We start from the raw sequence: 18664 nt of genomic DNA, 5'->3' as shown, positions 1-18664 counted from the left end.
AGGGGAACCTTTTATTGTCAATCCTCCTTTCATCACTGAACCCAATCTCGACAGACTGACGGTTCTTAAGGTAGCATTTGTGGGGCATATACTCACGACGCACCCTTAGGGGGCCCCGGCATGATCGGCGATGGCTTCTTGTTGGGTTTCCTGCCTCTAATTGTGGCTCCATGGTGGGTATAGGGGCACATTCGTGAATTAATTTCTTTCTCTTCATACCTATGTCTAATTCTGTTCCTAATTTACATTTTCAGGCTCGTGGGGTGGGCGACCAAGCCCCGAATCGGTCTGTATTGGAAGACCAGGCTTTGTAGATTCTGCTGCATTGGGCCCTGACCTTGCTCCTCCTTTGGCCTCTTCGACTACTCTCCTCGGCTCCCCTCCCTCCTCTGTGGTTGGGTCGAGCCCCAAGCCCCCAGTGGTGACTACCTCGTCCCCTGGCACGGCTCCGTCTCTTGTTGTGACTACTGCACCTTTTAACCCCTCTCTCTCTGGGGGTTCTCAACGCCGTCCTCGACACGGCCGCACTCGCTCGATTCCTTCCCGTTCTGATGCATATCATGCCTTGTTTGGTCCCGCTTCGTGGGCGAAATACTTTGATCTCCTCCTTCTTGATTCTGCGCCTCCTGACGATTTCTCCCTTCATAGGCACCTTGTTGATTCCGTGGATGCCTCTGTCACCTTCAACCCTACCGTCTCTGTACACGTGTCGTTGCTGCTCCTTCTCAGGATGCAGCCTCCCGCTTGAACATCGTTAACCTGCCTTAGCGAGACCCCTGTTCAAGTCTCCAAGAACGCTCAGTTGAATGCCAGTGTTGACACTATTCTCCTCCAGCCCCATGTTGCGACCGGTGTTCGGAATCTAAAGGACTGCCATGATGATATTCAGCATATCCTTGAGGCCCAGGGCCATTCTGTCCTCCGGGTTGACACGTTTACTCGTCCCCCTCGTGGTCGTCGCCGTCAACCCCTTCGGGTTGTGAAGATTACCTTTGATGGTAGGACCCTTCCACCCTCTGTCATTCTTGCTGATGCCAGGTGCTCTGTCCAGGAGTACATTCCTTCTCCTAGGCTTTGTAACACGTGCTGGAGGTTTGGGCATGGTGCCCTCCGATGCTCTGGGACTGTCTTTCTGTACTTTGTGTACTTATAGGCTATATAGCACCATCAAATGTGCAGAATAATCAGAGGGCGCTAAATATCCCAAAGGATGCCAATACGAGAACAGAAATGCATAAGGCGAATGATATCAAAAGTATCCGATTCACCAAGAATTCTATCGAGGGACAAGCGACTGCAGGGGATGGTTGGAAAACAAGACACACGTTCGTCCCGGAAGTCAGGACATTCAACAAGGATATGCACGACCGTATGAGGGACAATGTAATTTGGACAATAAGGAGCAGGGCGGCGCTCCATTAAGTGACCATGAGTTAAGCGAGTATGGCCAAAATGCAACCTCGCCAGAGCCGTTTTTCATCGCCAGTTACAGTGGTAGGACAGCCATGAGGACACACAACTCTTAGGAGTACGCAGTTTGTTACCAGTAACAGAAGACGAACAATCCCACCAACGAGTAAGGATGGAGGAATGAATAACTTGGTAAAAGGCGGAATAAGGAATACCTTTAAAAGAGATGGGACAAGAGCGGACACCTTCCCTAGCGGCAGCATCCACACTCTCATTTAAAGAGACACCAATATGACTGGGAACCCAGCAAAACTCAACTGACTTAAATTTACTGTAAGAAACAGCCAATGCTGGATCTCGACAACCACAGGATGAACCGGATTAAAGGACCCAAGAGCCATGAGGGGCACTACGAGAGTCAATAACAACTACAAAGGAAGATTGACAACGAGAAAACAGGAGACGAAGAGCATAGAGAATAGCATAAAGTTCCACTGTGAAGATGCTAGTCTCCGGAGGTAAGCGACACATGTAAGTGCAGTCAGGAAAAACAACTGAGTAGCCTACACCGTCTGCAGATTTAGACCCATCGGTGAAGATTGAAATGGAGCTGGAGTGTGAAGAAAAGTGCTCAAGGAAAAGGTGTTTCAGAACCGTAGGAGAGGTAAGCTAAACGTGTCTAGCTGGAGGACAGAATGACCCTGGGCTTCGAGAATATTCTGAATAACTTTGTGGCAGGCCTGTAGATTCGTAACACCATTCGCAACATGGGGTGGGAGTAGAACAGTGCCAACACTGGCATTCAACCAAGCGTTCTTGGAGACCCGAACAGGGGTCTCGCCAAGGCAGGATAAGGCGGCCAAGCAGGTGGCTACATCCTGAGAAGGAGCAGCAACGAAACGTGTACCGAGATGGGTGGGGTTGAAAGTAACATAGGCATCCACGGAATCAACAAGGTGCCTATGGAGGGAGAAATCGTCAGGAGGTGAAGAATCCAGAAAGAGGAGGTCAAAGTACTTAGCCCACAGAGCGGGACCAAACAAGGCTTGGTACGCATCAGTACGGGAAGGGATCAGGTGAGTGCGGCCGTGGCTTGGACGGCGTTGAGAACCCCCAGAAAGAGAGGGGTTAAAAGGCTCAGTAATCACAATAAGAGACTGAGCCGAGCCAGGTGACGAGGAGGTCACCACTAGGGGCTTGGGGCTCGACCCAACCACAGAGGGAGGGGAGCTGAGGGGAGTAGTCAGGAGGGTTAAAGGAGGAGAAAGGTCATGGCCCACTGCAGCGAGGGCTACAGATCCCGGTCTTCCAACACAGTCCGACTTGGGTGCTTGGTTGCCCACCCCATGAACCTGAGAAGGTAAAAGAGGAATAGATTGCAACACAAAGACGAGAGGTAAGACGTTCATTCACGAATGTGTCTCCACACCCACCACAGAGCCACAATTAGAGGCAGGACACCCAACAAGAGACATGTTGCCGATCTTGCCAGGGCCCCCCTAGGGATGAGTCGTGAGTATAAGCCCCACAAACGCCACCTTAAGAACCGTCAGTCCGTCGAGATCTGGTTCAGTGATGAAAGGAGGATTGACAATAAAAGGGTCCCCTCGCTCGAGACGTTGGGTACTACAGTTTTACAGGTGCAAGAGTATGCCTTCTCAAACACCCGGGCGTCAAAATAAAAGGCGAAAAGAATGATCAAAACAGGCAGAAGGTTTGAAAGGAGAAGAGGAGGGGGAGAAAAACGAAACAAAAGGAAAAGGAAAAGTTGCCCAGCAAAATTAGTGAGGACAGCAGCAGAAGTACAAGGCCATAAAAGGACTGAGGACTGTCCAATGGAGCATCACATCCCGCCAGCCGCCCACCAATCCCCCCTCATGGCAACAACACGCCGGACTGGGAGGGGGGCCAGGTACGCCAAGATGCATAATGCTCCTGGCTGTCTGGGTTCGAATCCTTCTGGGGTGTGGAGTTTTCAGTTGTCTTATTTAAATATTTAAGTTCAGCTTGCTGGCAAGACGGTCACAAATCATATTAGCTCTTAGATAAAGACCGTTAAGTACACTTTGCTTAACTAAATTAGAATGATATGAGAAAAAATTGTATATGTACATTTCCTGCAAGTAATGTAAACTGATTGTTGCTTCTACCTACCATAAAATCCAAAAAGGGGAGTTCTTTATTAAGATAATTTAAATATCCATAGTAAATTGCACGGAATTGAAACCATCTAAATACCTATGTAGGTTCTCAAAATCTCCGCCAAATATAACGAAAGCATCATCAACATATCTTAACCAGGCTCTAGGACCTTTCCCATCTATTATTACTGTGGGTGCTAATTGTGATTAAAAAAACTCCATATATATAAACTTTCAAGAATAGGGAAAGGAAGAACCCATGGACACCCCAACTTTTGTTTATAAACCTACCCGTCAAAATTGAAATAAGTGTCTTCTACACAGATATTAATCAGATGAAAGAATAAACTTTTAGCGATCGGAGTAACAAAATTACATTCTACCTTTTGTGCGCAAAGAAAATCTAATATTTTATGTAAAGGCATATTGGTAAAAAAGTGAGGTAACATCAAAACTAATCATTTTTATTTTTTTCTGTATGGCCTTTGCTCCTAACTATTTCAAAAAAAATCCCGAGTATGAATAATATGTGCTTCTGAGAAGTTGCCTAAGTATGCACCTAAAGTATTTGATAGTCAAATAGCTAAGTTTTTTTGAGGAAATTTTAAACCAGAAATGATAGGTCTAAGAGGGCAGCCTTCCATATGGCTTCCACAAAAACAATAAAATTGGTTAGTTTGATGCTACCTTAAAGGGGTATGGGTATGGGTTTGATGACTGTGGTCATGCTTGGAAAGTGGGTATGGGTGGGAGGACGGCTGGTAGGAATAGGGTGTGGTTATAGGTGGGAGGACTTTGGGGTGGCATAGTGTGTGGGGTATGGGTGGGAAGGCTTTAGGCGGGCATGAAGTGGGAAGGCCATGGGTGGGCATTGAATATGAACTGAACCCCAAATGTAGTTCAGTTCACTCAGTGACACAGCTGGATAACGCATCAAAGGTTACCAGAGAACAGTGTTGTGGCCTCAACACACAGTGACAAACAGTTGGATAACGCGTCAAAGGCTGCCAGTAAACAGTGTTGTGGCCTCAACACTCAGAAGAACGTCTACAATGTAACACTTGGTCTAAGGCCTACTCGCATATATTAAGGCTTAATATTTATTTATTTATTTATTTATTTATGCATATACAAGAATGTACATAAGGAATGTGAGGATACAAATATGGTAATTACAGTCTTGTAAAGCCACTAGCACGCGCAGCGTTTCGGGCAGAAACGCTGCAGAAATAGAAATAACATCTATAAAAATAATGTTTAAATTACTTTGTTTTAAAGTTATTGGTTTGTGACAAAGTCTGACGAGTGTGTTCGGTCATGTGAATAACGTCACACAGGTAGTTTGGCCATCAGGCCATGCTGGCCAACTGGTGCGGCTGTCAGTGTGGCGCGGACCATGGTGCGGGAAGGTGCTGGTCTGGAGGACGTAAAATTACTTTGTTTGGCTAAGTTATTCCCTTGAGAAGATTTGTCCAAGCGTGTTAACTCTCAAGGCAAGTAAATGGTCGCATATTATTATTTGACAAGTTGATTATGTCTTTTGATGGCCGGATCTTTGTTTTGGAATGTCCGTAAAATTTGTTGATAAAGCGTAGAGTTTGACATTGTTTCCCGTTTAATACACAGCTTTAGTGGCAGTCAATTATCTAGAACAATGTGCTTTATTCTGAACACTTGTGATGCAGCTGCCTTTTAGCGCAGTCTATTATAAGGGAAAGTTGACTTGTTTATGGTGTTAAACTGGCACTTTACACTTGGCGAGTTGCCCCGAGATTGTGGGTAGTTAGGGCAGCGTTAGTGAGGCTCCAGTGAGGTAACTTTCACCCTAGATTAACTAATGGCCGCTCTTGCTTTACTAGTTCATCTTTTACACATATGTTTTAATGTTTTTGTAAAATATACATAAAAATCTGTAGAATTTGTCAGTGTTGGAGGTGAAGTATGGAGACTAAAGCCCATGACGTGGGAGACCATTAACCCTGATCAGGTCCTCGGGCATGAATAGTTTTTTTTTTTTTTTTTTTTTTTTTGAGATATATACAAGAGTTGTTACATTCTTGTACAGCCACTAATACGCGTAGCGTTTCGGGCAGGTCCCTGGAATACGATCCCCGCCGCGAAGAATCGTTTTTTCATCCAAGTACACATTTTACTGTTGCGTTAAACAGAGGCTACAGTTAAGGAATTGCGCCCAGTAAATCCTCCCCGGCCAGGATACGAACCCATGACATAGCGCTCGCGGAACGCCAGGCGAGTGTCTTACCACTACACCACGGAGACTGTGTTATGAATCGTTATTGGATGACGTAGCTTCGCTACCTTGCATCAAGAGAACGTTACCGTGTGACGTAACGTCGCTGCTTTGCGTCAAGAGAACGTTACTTATACAACAGTTTGGTTTAATATTTAAGTAGCTACCTCACATGGGCTAATATGATCTCTGCCGTTTTATTGACTTAAATGTTAAAATTTTAATTATTAAAGGGATTAAATCTGAAGTGTAACTAGTACTCAGTTGTATTCACTCTTGTGCTTGCGAGCTTTGGATCTTTGGTCCCGCCTCTCGTCCATCAATCAACGGGTGTACAGATTCTTGAGCCAACTAGGCGCTATCAAATCTACATTTGAAATTGTGTATGGAGTCTGCCGCCACCACATCTCTGCCTAATGCATTCCATTTGTTAATTACTGACACTGACAAAATTCCTTCTAATTTCTCCGTTGATCATGTGGGGTCTGTTTCCAGCCGTGTCTCCTTGTCTGTGTACCACCCGTGCTAAATAGTTTTTGTCCGTTCTGTCATTTCCCATGAAAATTTTGTAGGTGGTTATCATGTCTCCCCTTACTCTTGTCTTCCAGGGATTGGGAAACTGATTTTTTTCCTGACGTTTGGTTCAGCTCCCTTAGCCTTTCTTCGTAGCTCATACCTCTGTTCCGGGACTGTCTGGTGGCATACCTCTAAATCTTTTCTAACTTTGTCTTGTTTTAACTAGGTATGGACTCAGGCTGGAAATGCATACTCCAGGATCAACCCGTTCTCGCAAATTTAATAAGTCAATATTGACGTATTAAATATGTGCATAGGTGACATACTTAACATAAGATACCCTTAAAAAGATTCATAGAAAACACCGCCCTTACCTAACCTACTTAGTATGTTAAGATAAGCATCTTATTGCTTCGTAATTACAATTATTACCTAACCTATAATAGGTATAGGTTAAGTAATAATTGTAATTACGAAGCAATAAGATGCTTATCTTAAGATACTAACAAGGTTAGGTAAGGTCGGTGTTTTCTATGAATCTTTTTAAGGGTATCTATTATGTTTAGTATATCACCTATGCACGTAGTTAATAAGTCAATATTGACTTTACGAATTTGCGAGAACGGGTTGCCAGGATTGACCCTGACATGTGGCATACAAGGTCCTGAACGATTCCTTAAACATGTTTCTAAGGGCAGTTCTTATGTTGGCCAATCTAACATATGCTGCTGAGTCTTCTCCCTTTGCCTAATTTCATTACTTTACACTTCCCTGAGTGTACTCTAGTAGCCATTTTACAGACCTTTCTAAGGACTCGCCATAGCCCGTGCTACTTGGAATTTTTTTTTTCCAAGTGGCTGAATCTAAAACCAACAACAGCACAGAGCATTCCTCCACTTTGTTCAGGTCGTCCCGTAGTTTCTATCTTCATCTGTCTTGATTCTTCTCATAATTTATTACATCAGCAAACATTGATAGGAATGAGTCTATACCCTCTGGGAGATCGTTTACATATATTAGAAACAGGATGGGTCAAAGTACACAGAACCCTGTGGGACTCGGCTTGTGACATCTTGCCACTCTGATGTCTTCCCCCTCAGAATCACTCGTTGTTTCCTGTGCTTAGATACTCCCTTATCTGCTGGAGCATCTTGCTTTTCACTCCTGCCTGTTGCTCCAACTTTTGTAACAGCCTTTTATGGGGTACTGTCACAGGCTTTTGGACAGTCCAAGAAAATGCTGTCTGCCCTCACCCTTTTTCTTCCTTGGCTAATTTTTGTTGCCTGGTCATAGAATTATTTTAAGCCAGTGAGGCACGATTTACCATCTCTGAACCCATGCTGGTGGGTGATATTATTTCCCTCCAGATGTTCTATGAGCCTTTTCCTCACAATCTTGTCCATCCTCTTGCATGGTATTTGTTATGGAAATTGGCCTCTTGCCAATGCTTTGGCCTCTTGGTTCAATGCCTCTTGCCTGTCACCCTTTTTGTATATTCAGGCTACATTAGCTGTCTTCCAGCTTTTCGGTAGGTCTTCTGTTTCCAGTGACCCATTAAACACAATAGAAAGTGGCGCACTTATTGCTTCTGCACCCTCTTTTAGTATCCATGGTGAGATTCTATCAGGCCCAACAGCCTTTGTCACATTCAGCTCCAACAGATTTCTTTTGGCCTCATCACTGGTGAGCTCAAATTCCTCCAAGGTTGCTTGGTTTACCCGTGCCTCATTTAGTGCAGGTGCTTCTCATTGTTCTATGGTGAAGACCTGGAATCTCTTGCTGAGCTCTTCATACACCTTGTGTATCTGTTTTTTTCCTCTTTTCTCAGTTTCATCCCTTGTTCTTTCACTTGTTTTCGTCATGATGTGGCTGTGGAGCAGTTTTGGTTGTCTTAGCTTTACTTTCGATGTCATTTTCATACAGTGTGTCTGCTTCTCTCTCCACTATGAGGTACTAATTCCTGGCTCTCTGGTGTTCTGTTATTCCTGAAGTCTTTCCATGTTCTTGTACTCAATTGCATAATTACCTTACATTCCTGATTTAACCATGGATTCTTTGTTGCTTTATATTTTTCTCATCTTGGGTCGGGATAAACCTGTCTGCAGCTTCCTGTCACTTCTGGGTGACGTAGTCCATTATATCATGAACAGCCTTTCCTGAGTTCTGTTTCCCATGGTATTCCCATTAAGAAGTTCATCTCGTTATATTTTCCTCTAAAGTAATTTAATCTTTTCCTTTCCAATCCCTTCCTTGTATAGGTTATTCCTACCTCGACCATATACTAAAGTGTCAATACACTGTAGTCACTCGTTCCCATGGGGGCTTTAAATCTGACTTCTCTTATTTTTGACCGGTTCAAGGTGAATATCAGGTAGTCTAGCTGAGTTGCCTCTCATTCTTACTAGTGGATTTTCACTTCACTTCTTTTCACCATTCTCACTTGTGGATTTCTTCAGTTGTTTGGCTCATCTTTATATAATGACACTGGCCATGCTCACAAGCTGCGAATGTGATCAGAGTTATTGATGTTAAAAGCAGCAGTGACTAGGGCCATGCAGAATCCTTGGCCCAATTTCTAGTGTTAGATACCTGGTTGATACGACGACGAATTCCGTATACTTTACAAAGCATTAAGCTGAGCACATTCTGGTCGCTGTACTAAAGTATTAACATAAATAGCCTATAACATTCAGCTTAGAATGTGCACTAATTTATGGAATATATAAATTGTGATTAAGAACGAAAGTTGCACTCCAGGTGACGACACAAGTGATAGGGTTGAATTGCCTAGAGCCAGTCTCCGCTCGGCGCTTGGTGTTGAAGCTTGTTAATGTGTGTGGTCTTCGGGTCAAGTCGGCTAGGGGAATGGCGGTGACTTTGCCCCCTTATGAAGGAAGGATATGATTGGGCTGGAGTTTTCGGACCAGGCTTCGTACTCGGCTGTGGAGGCGAGATGGTCATTTTGGACTTGCTGCGTTTTCCTGTGATGGAGGTCTGTGGGGTGCAGATGATTGCAGGGGCGCCGGGTTGTGGTGAAGTTCGGCTCAGCAGTAATGTACAGGGATGTTGTGGCGAAGTTTGATGGACGCTCCCCTGCAGCTCCCTAATGGTGGTGGTGGTAGTGTGACATTATCTGATCGTTGTGGCGAGACTACGTACGTTCTGGTGCATGGAGCACCATTTGAATTCCCAGATCTTCTGCATCGGCATTTCTCCTGGTTTGGGAGGGTTATCTTGAGATGATTTCGGGCTTAGTGTCCCCGCGGCCCGGTCCTCGACCAGGCCTCCACTGTCGGAAAATCCGACAGCATTTAATATATCAGACAGATAATAGCTGTGTTGTATAAACAAGTTAACCATAGAAAACGTAACTTGTAGTGGAATTACCGTCTAAAGAAAACGGGATATCATCACCACACACTATTATAATTCACCACCTATTATGGTGGGAATTATTCTTAAATACATTAGTCTTTGGACTTTACCATCATAAAAACATCTTATATAAATTAACTTAATTATCAATATTAAAGTAGAGTAAATGTGACCCTTCTATCACTTTCTGAAATGTGGACAATGTAAGCCAGGCGTGAGAGTGAGGAAGGGGGCAGCCATTGTTGTCACCTCCGAGACGTGTGGAGCAAATTTAGCTCCTATCATATCTGGACAATGTCGGCCAGTAACGTCAATAGTATGGAGTGTTAAACAGCCATTGTTTTATACGAGACCAGAGGGAGACCAGAGGCTCACACGGGAGCAAATTCGGCTCCTGTTAAATTTACTTGGACGTAGTGTTATGGAAACCAAAGGTGTACCATTGTCAACACGCTGTCTACAAATTTTCAAGTTAAGTGTCTATCCGAAACCCGTTTATCATTCATTTATGGCCATTAATGTCAGGATATAGGGTGTCCCGGTTAGATCACGTGGAAGCCTCAAACTAAAGGTAATTAAGCCAGGTCTTCATGTTCCATGTACTGTATAGTGTTTTCTCTGATATAGCTTGTCATATATAGGATTCTGGCTTCACAGCTAGCGCACTTTTGACAGGTCAAGACGAGGAAGGAAGATTTGTGCACCAGTTACTGGGTGATATGGAAGCTACCTCAAAGAGGATAATTTGGTGTCTACACCCTAGTTATACCTGGTGGACTAACCTGCTGTACTATAAGATAAGGAACCTCTTCAATGTATGTAGTTACTGTAGTTTGATTGGCTGCATACATATAAATATAAACCCCCCTAATGTGTAGAGGATCGATTTGTGAGATTATAAGATTATTGCAGAAATACAGTCCACTCATTATTATACAAATTGCTATCGAAGTATATAAATTAACGTAAATATAAATTCATATAAATTAAATAAATATAAATCTCACAGGTCGGTTCCCACATCCACCCCCAGGAAGCAGCCCGTGACAGCTGACTAACCCCGAGGTACCTATTTTACTGCTAGGTAACAGGGGTGTAGGGTGAAAGAAACTTTGACCATTGTTTCTCGTCGGCGCCTGGGATCGAACCCAGGACCACAGGATCACAAGTCCAGCGTGCTGTCCGCTCGGCCGACCGGCACCCCCGGTCGGCCGAGTGTCAAGTGAGTGTCAAGGGTGCGAAATGCCTGTCAGAATGTCATCTCTGGCTGTTGGTCAGGTGTGCTGAGTGGGACCTGTACGTTGGCCATATGCTTCTCGTCCCCTGTGCTGTCATCGGTTATGCTGCTGGGATTTCTCATCAGTTTGTTCCATGCGGGCCAACCCCAGACCTGTTTCCGGTCGGGTCACAAGACTGCTGATTGTGATACGTGCCGAGTTCGCCCTGTAAACCTCTTCCAGGAGCAGGACTTTTTCCTCTTGGTGGCCACGGACCTGCCTCCATGTGCTGGTGATGAGTGATTCCCTGTCTGGTGACCCGGTGGTGGTGCCGGTTTCTGTAGGCCCCCTGCTTGGGAATGTGGGGGGTCATGGTTGTGGACTGTGCGGCCCCGCCCCCGTTTTCCCCGCCTCTGGTGCGTCTGCCTACCCCGTTTCCAGCTGAGGTATCTTTCATGCTTGACGATGTGGTGCGGTCTCCTGTCGTGTGTGTGGTTCAATGCCCTCAATTGTCGAAGCTGCAGTCCTTCGGGATCGTGCTATGCGTATTTAGCGAGTCCACCTGGGTGTTCTGTTGCTGTGCCTCATGGAGAGTGTGATAGTTCGTTCAAGTTAGAGGTGAGCACAGTGTGTCTTTTCGCGGTGCGCCCTGGGCCGACGTGCAAGACAATGGGGCCTTCTGAGGCTTCTATTCGGCGGATTTTGATGGTGTGCTGGGGGCCGGTGTGGTCCCTGATCGTGGTGTGGCGGTGTTGGTAGCTGGTGCCCTTATGGTGGTGGAGGGGACTTTGGTTCCTGCTTCCGCGCCCTCACCCTTGTATTCCGATTCCCCAGCGTGGAGGGCTGTGCCCCCTGATGTGGCAGGTGGTGTCTTGTGACCTGGCCGTTATGCCGAGGAAAGACGTTTGCAGGGTGGGCTTTGTGCCCCTACTTTGTCCTGCAGTTCGCTGTATCCGCTCCTTATGGTACCATCTCATGTGGAGTAGACCGTAGTGCACCCGCCCCCTTGCGTGGCCACCGCCCCCTTGCGTGGCCACCGCCCCCTTGCGTGGCCACCGCCCCCTTGCGTGGCCACCGCCCCCTTGCGTGGCCACCGCCTGTGCAACGGCCCCTCGTGTCGGGCTCTGAGCGGCGTAGTTCGTTTTCGGTTTTCCTGTGCAACCGGATCCTTCGTTGCATATGCATCGCCCTTCTGCCTCAAGTTCTCCGGATGTCTGGGAGAAATGACGTTGGTATCGTCAGCGGTATCCTCAGGATGATTATCCCACTATGTACTATCTGAATGATTTTGTCCGATTCAAAGTGACATGAATGTTTTCTTTGTTGCACTGTACCTATGTATTATTGTGTTTGTGATGGGTTTGGTTTAGTGCTTCTTGTTCCATACCTTGTAGGGTTACTGGCCCTGATATGTGCTTGTCATTTGCCCCGGTTGTGGGGGTGGCAATTGCTGTATTATGTTAATACCTGTGTTCCACGGTATGTATCATGTACTGTGGTGCTTCGTGGGCCTTCCGGCCTGTATCGCCGTTGACGGCAGTTACATTGTATGTGTTCATATTTTGTGTCTGGAGATTTTTGTGTAGTATTTTTGTTAGTTACCCTGATCTGGGGGCCTCGTAGCCTGGTGGATAGCGCGCAGGACTCGTAATTCTGTGGCGCGGGTTCGATTCCCGCACGAGGCAGAAACAAATGGGCAAAGTTTCTTTCACCCTGAATGCCCCTGTTACCTAGCAGTAAATAGGTACCTGGGTGTTAGTCAGCTGTCACGGGCTGCTTCCTGGGGGTGGAGGCCTGGTCGAGGACCGGGCCACGGGGACACTAAAGCCCCGAAATCATCTCAAGATAACCTCAAGATAGATCTAATTGTTTGGATTGTTTTGGTTGTTCGTGTTTTACTTGTAATGCATGTTGCTTTGTACAGATCTTTTGTTTCTTGCTGTGGTCCTATGTTAATACTATTTTTGCTTGTTCGTGTACTTACTCACGTGTATTTTTATTTTTGTGTAACTTTTCCTTTTTTGAGTTGAGCTTTTCCGTTTTGGTGCTTTGGCGCCCTTTTTTTATATTGTATTTATTCGGTTTTCACAAAAAAAGAAAAAAGTGCTAGGGTGATGAAGGTATTAAAATAATGTTTATATATAGTGTATGTCATAAGACAGTGAAAGTTTCCTTAAGAGATAAATTGAGCAAAATAATATAGAGATGTCAGTTGGAAAGTATCAATAAACAAATGGAACAGGTTGGCAGTGGAATGTAATTAAGGCAAAAACTTTGAATTGTATAACTAGTACACGAGGGAAACAATTTGGTATGAAGAGAGCCTGGCATGGGCCAGTAGGCCTTGGGCGATTATCTTTAATTTAATGTTTAATTTCAGGTATGTCTGATGGTGCAACAGCCCGATTTCTTGAAGGTTCAGGCAGCCTTCAACAAGGCATTTGGATCCTATGAAGACCTTACAGGTGTAGTGGGTTTACTGTATTTTGTTATTAAAGATCTTTATAAATCCTGTACAGAATAATTTGTATTAGTTTCGTTATTACCAGCCTTGTACATTAAGCTGGCGTGTGTTCCGCTAGCCCTGGGCTGAGTAGGTTGTGCTCGCCTGTCCTCGCACAGCTCGGCATAATGTTGGATGGTCATATTTAAGTCATAACAAGGAACACAATTATATATTTAGCATTATGCACTTAGTCTGAAGTTTTTATGCTAGTTAGGCAGAATTTACAATTAGTTGGATGGGAAGGAAATTTATACAAAAGAGGGTAACATGGTATTAATCTGGTGGTGATATTTGTCTCTTCACGTATAACTAAAAGAACCCGCCCTCGTCACTGACAGTTGCCATATAACAGGTCTCAACCCTCCCGTACTTAAGGTGGTAGTAAGGTGTCAGGCCTCCAGGTGCCAGATTCACGAAACAGTTGCGCAAGTTCCTACGAACCTGTACATCTTTTCTCAATCTTTGGCATCTTTGTCTATAATTATTAAACCTTTAATGAGCTCCGAAGCACCAGTAGACTGTTTATAACAATAACAGTTGATTAGGAAGTTTTCATGCTTGTAAACTGTTTTATAAATGTAATCAAAGCCGTCAAAGATTGAGGAAAGATGTACAAACTCGTAAGTACTTCTATACCTGCTTCGTGAATGTCCCCTGGTTGTCCAACTAGACTGTTAGTGCATGCAGTGTTCTGACCTTTTCATCAAGGAACGTGATCCGTTATGTTCATAATAGCTATGGTGTTAAAGCAGTCAACCTGGATTACCTTTTGTTAATTAAAAGTTGTTAATTTGCTAATTAAGTTGTTAAACCTTTTGTTTATTAATATTGAAATGATCACATAAAGATCCGATTATTCATAACCAGATGAATAATAACTTGTAAAGTCTTCACAAATTTTTAATTTGTGAAATATATTTTGGTTACCTCGTTCTGACGACAGTGCAGGAGCCGGGCTTCTTCATTAAGCATCTTTTCTAACGACCTTTCATATCAGGAGCCGGTTGGCCGAGCGAACAGCACGCTGGACTTGTGATCCTGCGGTCCCGGGTTCGATCCCGGGCGCCGGCGAGAAACAATGGGCAGAGTTTTTCACCCTATGCCCCTGTTACCTAGCAGTAAAATAGGTACCTGGGTGTTAGTCAGCTGTCACGGGCTGCTTCCTGGGGGTGGAGGCCTGGTCGAGGACCAGGCCGCGGGGACACTATAAAGCCCCGAAATAATATCAAGATAGCCTCAAGATAACCATTGTAAGACGTTGTTTGAGGCCATGCGGTGTGGTCTTAGTTGCTACATGTAAATATTGACCTGCATGGGTAGGTCGGGCTCCAGTGCTCAATAGGTGAATGAGGAAAGTGCAAGAGAAGGTACAACACCTTGTAGACAAGACTGAGCTTCTGATGGTCGTGGGTGATGACTTTCCTTTGACTTCTGTTTCTAGCAGGAAGTTAGTCTTCATAATTTTTCAATTAGCCCTTTAGAGCACATTTCCTGATAAACCATAGTAATTGTATCATTATTTTGCGTCCTTTGTATTTCTCATCCATGCATATATCACAATGACTTGACAATGAATAGACTGTATTCTGCTCGAATTCTATTTTGAAAATAGTTGAAGTTGATTGAGATTTTCAATTAATTTAAACTATTTTAAACAATATTATAATAATGTTCCAGCTACAAATAATTTGTCATCTGAATGTCTATTTGTTGAATATAAAGATTTTTGTTTTCGGGCATGTCGTTGATATCATGGCTGTATCCTTAGGATATTTAACCCTATTAGCCCCCCCCCCAGCATCAGTTTTTCATGAATACATAATTTAGTCTGGGATTGAGTGCATAAACATGGGGTGTTTTGCTACTTCAAAGACCGTTCAGATTACTGTGACTTGGGAAATATCTGAAGTGGAAGTTGCATTCATGCCTCAATATGCAGCATTGTAGATGTTTCTGAAGACATAAGATATGTCGAACTGCCTCTGTATTTCTGAACTTTGTGCACTGGTATATAAAAGGTAGTTAATTTGTTGTATAGTTCGAAAATGATCGCATTTTTGCACAAGCAACACAGATAATTTATACAAGGTTTGAGTAGGTTACCACATCTGATAACAAGCATTATGCTCAATAATAATTGTATGTATCTACCTGCCAGTTAAGTTAGGTCAGTTATCACAAACTTGACATTCGCCGTTGAAAATCTAACCAAAAATTCTAAAATTAACTTCTGCAGCAATATTCATTCATATTTAAACTGCCATAAAAAGAACAGAATAAACTATTGCTGGATTAGATTATTTTTTCAAAAAAATCAAATGTGTACCTTGTTAAAACAATATGGCGTAGCATCAACATTTACTAAAGATATTTCGAACAATACAAAATATTTTTTACCAGAATTTACCCGAGGGCTACCATTTACAGTTACGGCACAACTTTAAAATATGCCCATAGCAGGCAATAAATGAAAACTAGTTCGATTTCAATCCAACTTTTTTGACTAGTTGTATATGAAAAGGGCTTCATCTGGTCCGAGTCTCAGCATCGTAGCATAAACAGGGAGAATTTTTTTTTTTGTCATCAAATTTCCAAAATGTTAAAAAAATATCAAACACAAGTGTCAACTGAAATAATGTCTCTCAGGAATCACAATAGCGTGATAAAAAAAAAATTAGTTTTATCCCCAAATATTTAGTTAGAATCAATTTTTTTGTTTATCAAACGATTTGCGTGAAACTTGTACCCCTGACTGCACGTAAGCTATCTGTAAGGGTGCCAAATTTAGAGGAAATTGGTTGATGTCAACCTCAGTCACAGATGGCAGCACCTTGGACTTCAGTTTATATTTATTTTAAAGTAGTATAAACGATTCTTCAATTCTTTCATTTTTTATTCAATTTACAGGAAACTTGCATCTTATATGTAGAGGTTCTATAAAATCTGTATAAAGCTTTTTATCTAAGTTTATTACTGTATATAGTAATAAACATGATTGCATAATTTTTGGGGGGAACTTTTGAGATTTGTATTAGTAAAACTAAACATATTTTGGAAAATCCACTCAGATCCTGTTATTATATGCTAATGTGATAGTGTCATAGCAATTTTCATTTGAAACTTGTGGTTATAGTAGCTTATTGAAAATGTGTAAAATTCGTTAAAAAAAATAATTCTTTATATTTAAGCTGCGATACTGAAACTTGAAACAATTGTAGCCTTTTTCATATACAACTAGTCAAAAAAGGTTGGTTGACTTTGAACAACTTAAAAGAAACGAAATTGTCGTCTTCAATATTGAGCTGGATTAATGTTACATATAAGGCTTGGGTGGGTAGGCGATTTCACAGGTTTATTCCCAGTGGGTGAAATTAGTAGTTGGTCCTACATTTTGGCTAATTGAACTTTGTGTTGCCCCTTGGGAGAGATACAGCGCCGTCATGATTGTCCTGCTGGTTCCGAGGCTCTCTTCTGGTATGAGCTGACTTGGCACTGGGCTAATCGTGATTAAAAATTTTCTGTGCAAAACAGTTTCCAGTGCTGTTTCGTCCTTAAGAGACTCCTAGGGTCCTCATCACATTTATAGTTTAGTGATAAATAGGCACCTGGGACTGAAGGCTTAAGTAATGACAGTATTCAGAAGTGGTTCGACGGAAGCACCGCATAATGCTTAACATAAGTTTATTTACAACTTAACCACTAATACAATGGGTGCTTGATTTACTTTAGATTGGCGTCAACAAGACTATTATGGCATTACCGAGACTTTACATCTGACTAATCAATTCTGTTCCACTCGTGGACAAAACCTAACTTAACACGATTGACAGACAATCACTAACACAACACATCTAACAGTGCCGGTGCGTAAAGGGTCACAGGAGTTCCAAACAGGATACTCGGGCAATAATCATGCAAAATAAATCAACAATGGCACTGTCAATGGGACAGGCAATAATTATGCACATTTAGTTTTTGTGGCATAATGTGGGGTGTATGTGAAGATCTTATTCACAGAAGGGTGTAATGTCGTGATACTACACAGATAAACACGTATACACCGTCAGGTGTCTTGGTCTCCACCTATAGCTGTTTCAGGTGTTGACAAGGTGAGAACTCTGGTTGACCACTCAGATTAACACACTTAATTACATAAGATTTTGTACTTAAATGGGCTAGCCCACACCATTTACTCACTGATGCTCATTCATGTAAGACCTCGTAGGTGGCCTGACAGCTGGTGTGTCGTTACGACGGGAGAGCAGTAGATAACAGACTTTCCCAACATGACAACTTGACACGATGGGGTACTCGCAGGTGGTGGGCGTGTGTCTACACTGACCGCAGGTTTTATCTTGTGTAGACACACTTGCAGGTAAAGAGACAGACGCACCCAGTTGCACCGACGTATGAGTAAGGGTGAGACAGGCGGTGACGTCACAGTCCAGTGGGGCAGAGCGAGTGGTGGCTGGCTACGGGCTCTGAACTGAGTGGCGGCGGCGTCGATGGCTAAGTTGTTACACCATGCAGGTACACTGTGGCAAGGTCACACAGATTACTTAGGCGGCGGCACTTAGTTCACTCTAGATCAATGAGTTACTCAGACGATCTCGATCTCACTGTCACCAGATATTATGATACCAGTCTGTTTCACTCTGGTGATTCACAGACTTCTAAACAATAGTCAGTCGCGATTCTAGGCGAGCGCTGGTATATTGAATAAACGGAGTGATTAAATTGACGGTAAGGAACGGATGGTGTGTTCTATCTATTGGCCGATAGATCAGAACAACACGTCAACCACACAAGAGTTCCTTACGAGAATACCGTTGCATGGGTTGTAAGGCTCTGCTGGGTCCACAACGACAGGTCTACAAACTGACAAATCGCGTTGAAAGCAGGTGCCAGTACCACTGATATTGTCCCTTACATGTGTACCAGAGTAACGTCATGAATGTCACGACTACATCACGCTACCCCATAGTGATGGTTAAAGTTGACCCCAGATATCATACTTATCTCCCCTCCCCCCACCATCGCTGGCCATCCTTCTCTTCCCATGCCTGGCGTCTTCCAACTTGTGTACTCCCTGACTTATTTGTTATGGTGCAATTGCTTAATTCCCATTTATCTAATTACTGTCTAGGCATACGGCGTCCTCCGCATGATACATGTATTCCTGGTCATGTGAGCATTCTGGGGACACCTGACATGAGTTTCCCATCCAGGGGCAAGAGAGGCTTTGTGC

The 18664-nt window shown here is 43.7% G+C and overlaps 1 long non-coding RNA gene across 1 annotated transcript; it reads left to right on the top strand.

The window, feature by feature from the left end:
- The first annotated feature begins 4910 nt into the window (after nucleotides 1–4910).
- On the top strand, nucleotides 4911–15895 carry LOC138359358 (uncharacterized). Its single transcript, XR_011225925.1, has 2 exons — nucleotides 4911–5044; nucleotides 13291–15895. It is a non-coding gene; the product is annotated as an uncharacterized lncRNA (long non-coding RNA).
- Nucleotides 15896–18664: the final 2769 nt, after the last annotated feature.

The sequence above is a fragment of the Procambarus clarkii genome, chromosome 90, assembly GCF_040958095.1.
Source record: "Procambarus clarkii isolate CNS0578487 chromosome 90, FALCON_Pclarkii_2.0, whole genome shotgun sequence".
NCBI classification, from domain to species: domain Eukaryota; kingdom Metazoa; phylum Arthropoda; class Malacostraca; order Decapoda; family Cambaridae; genus Procambarus; species Procambarus clarkii.
This window is presented reverse-complemented; position numbering and strand designations above follow the sequence as displayed.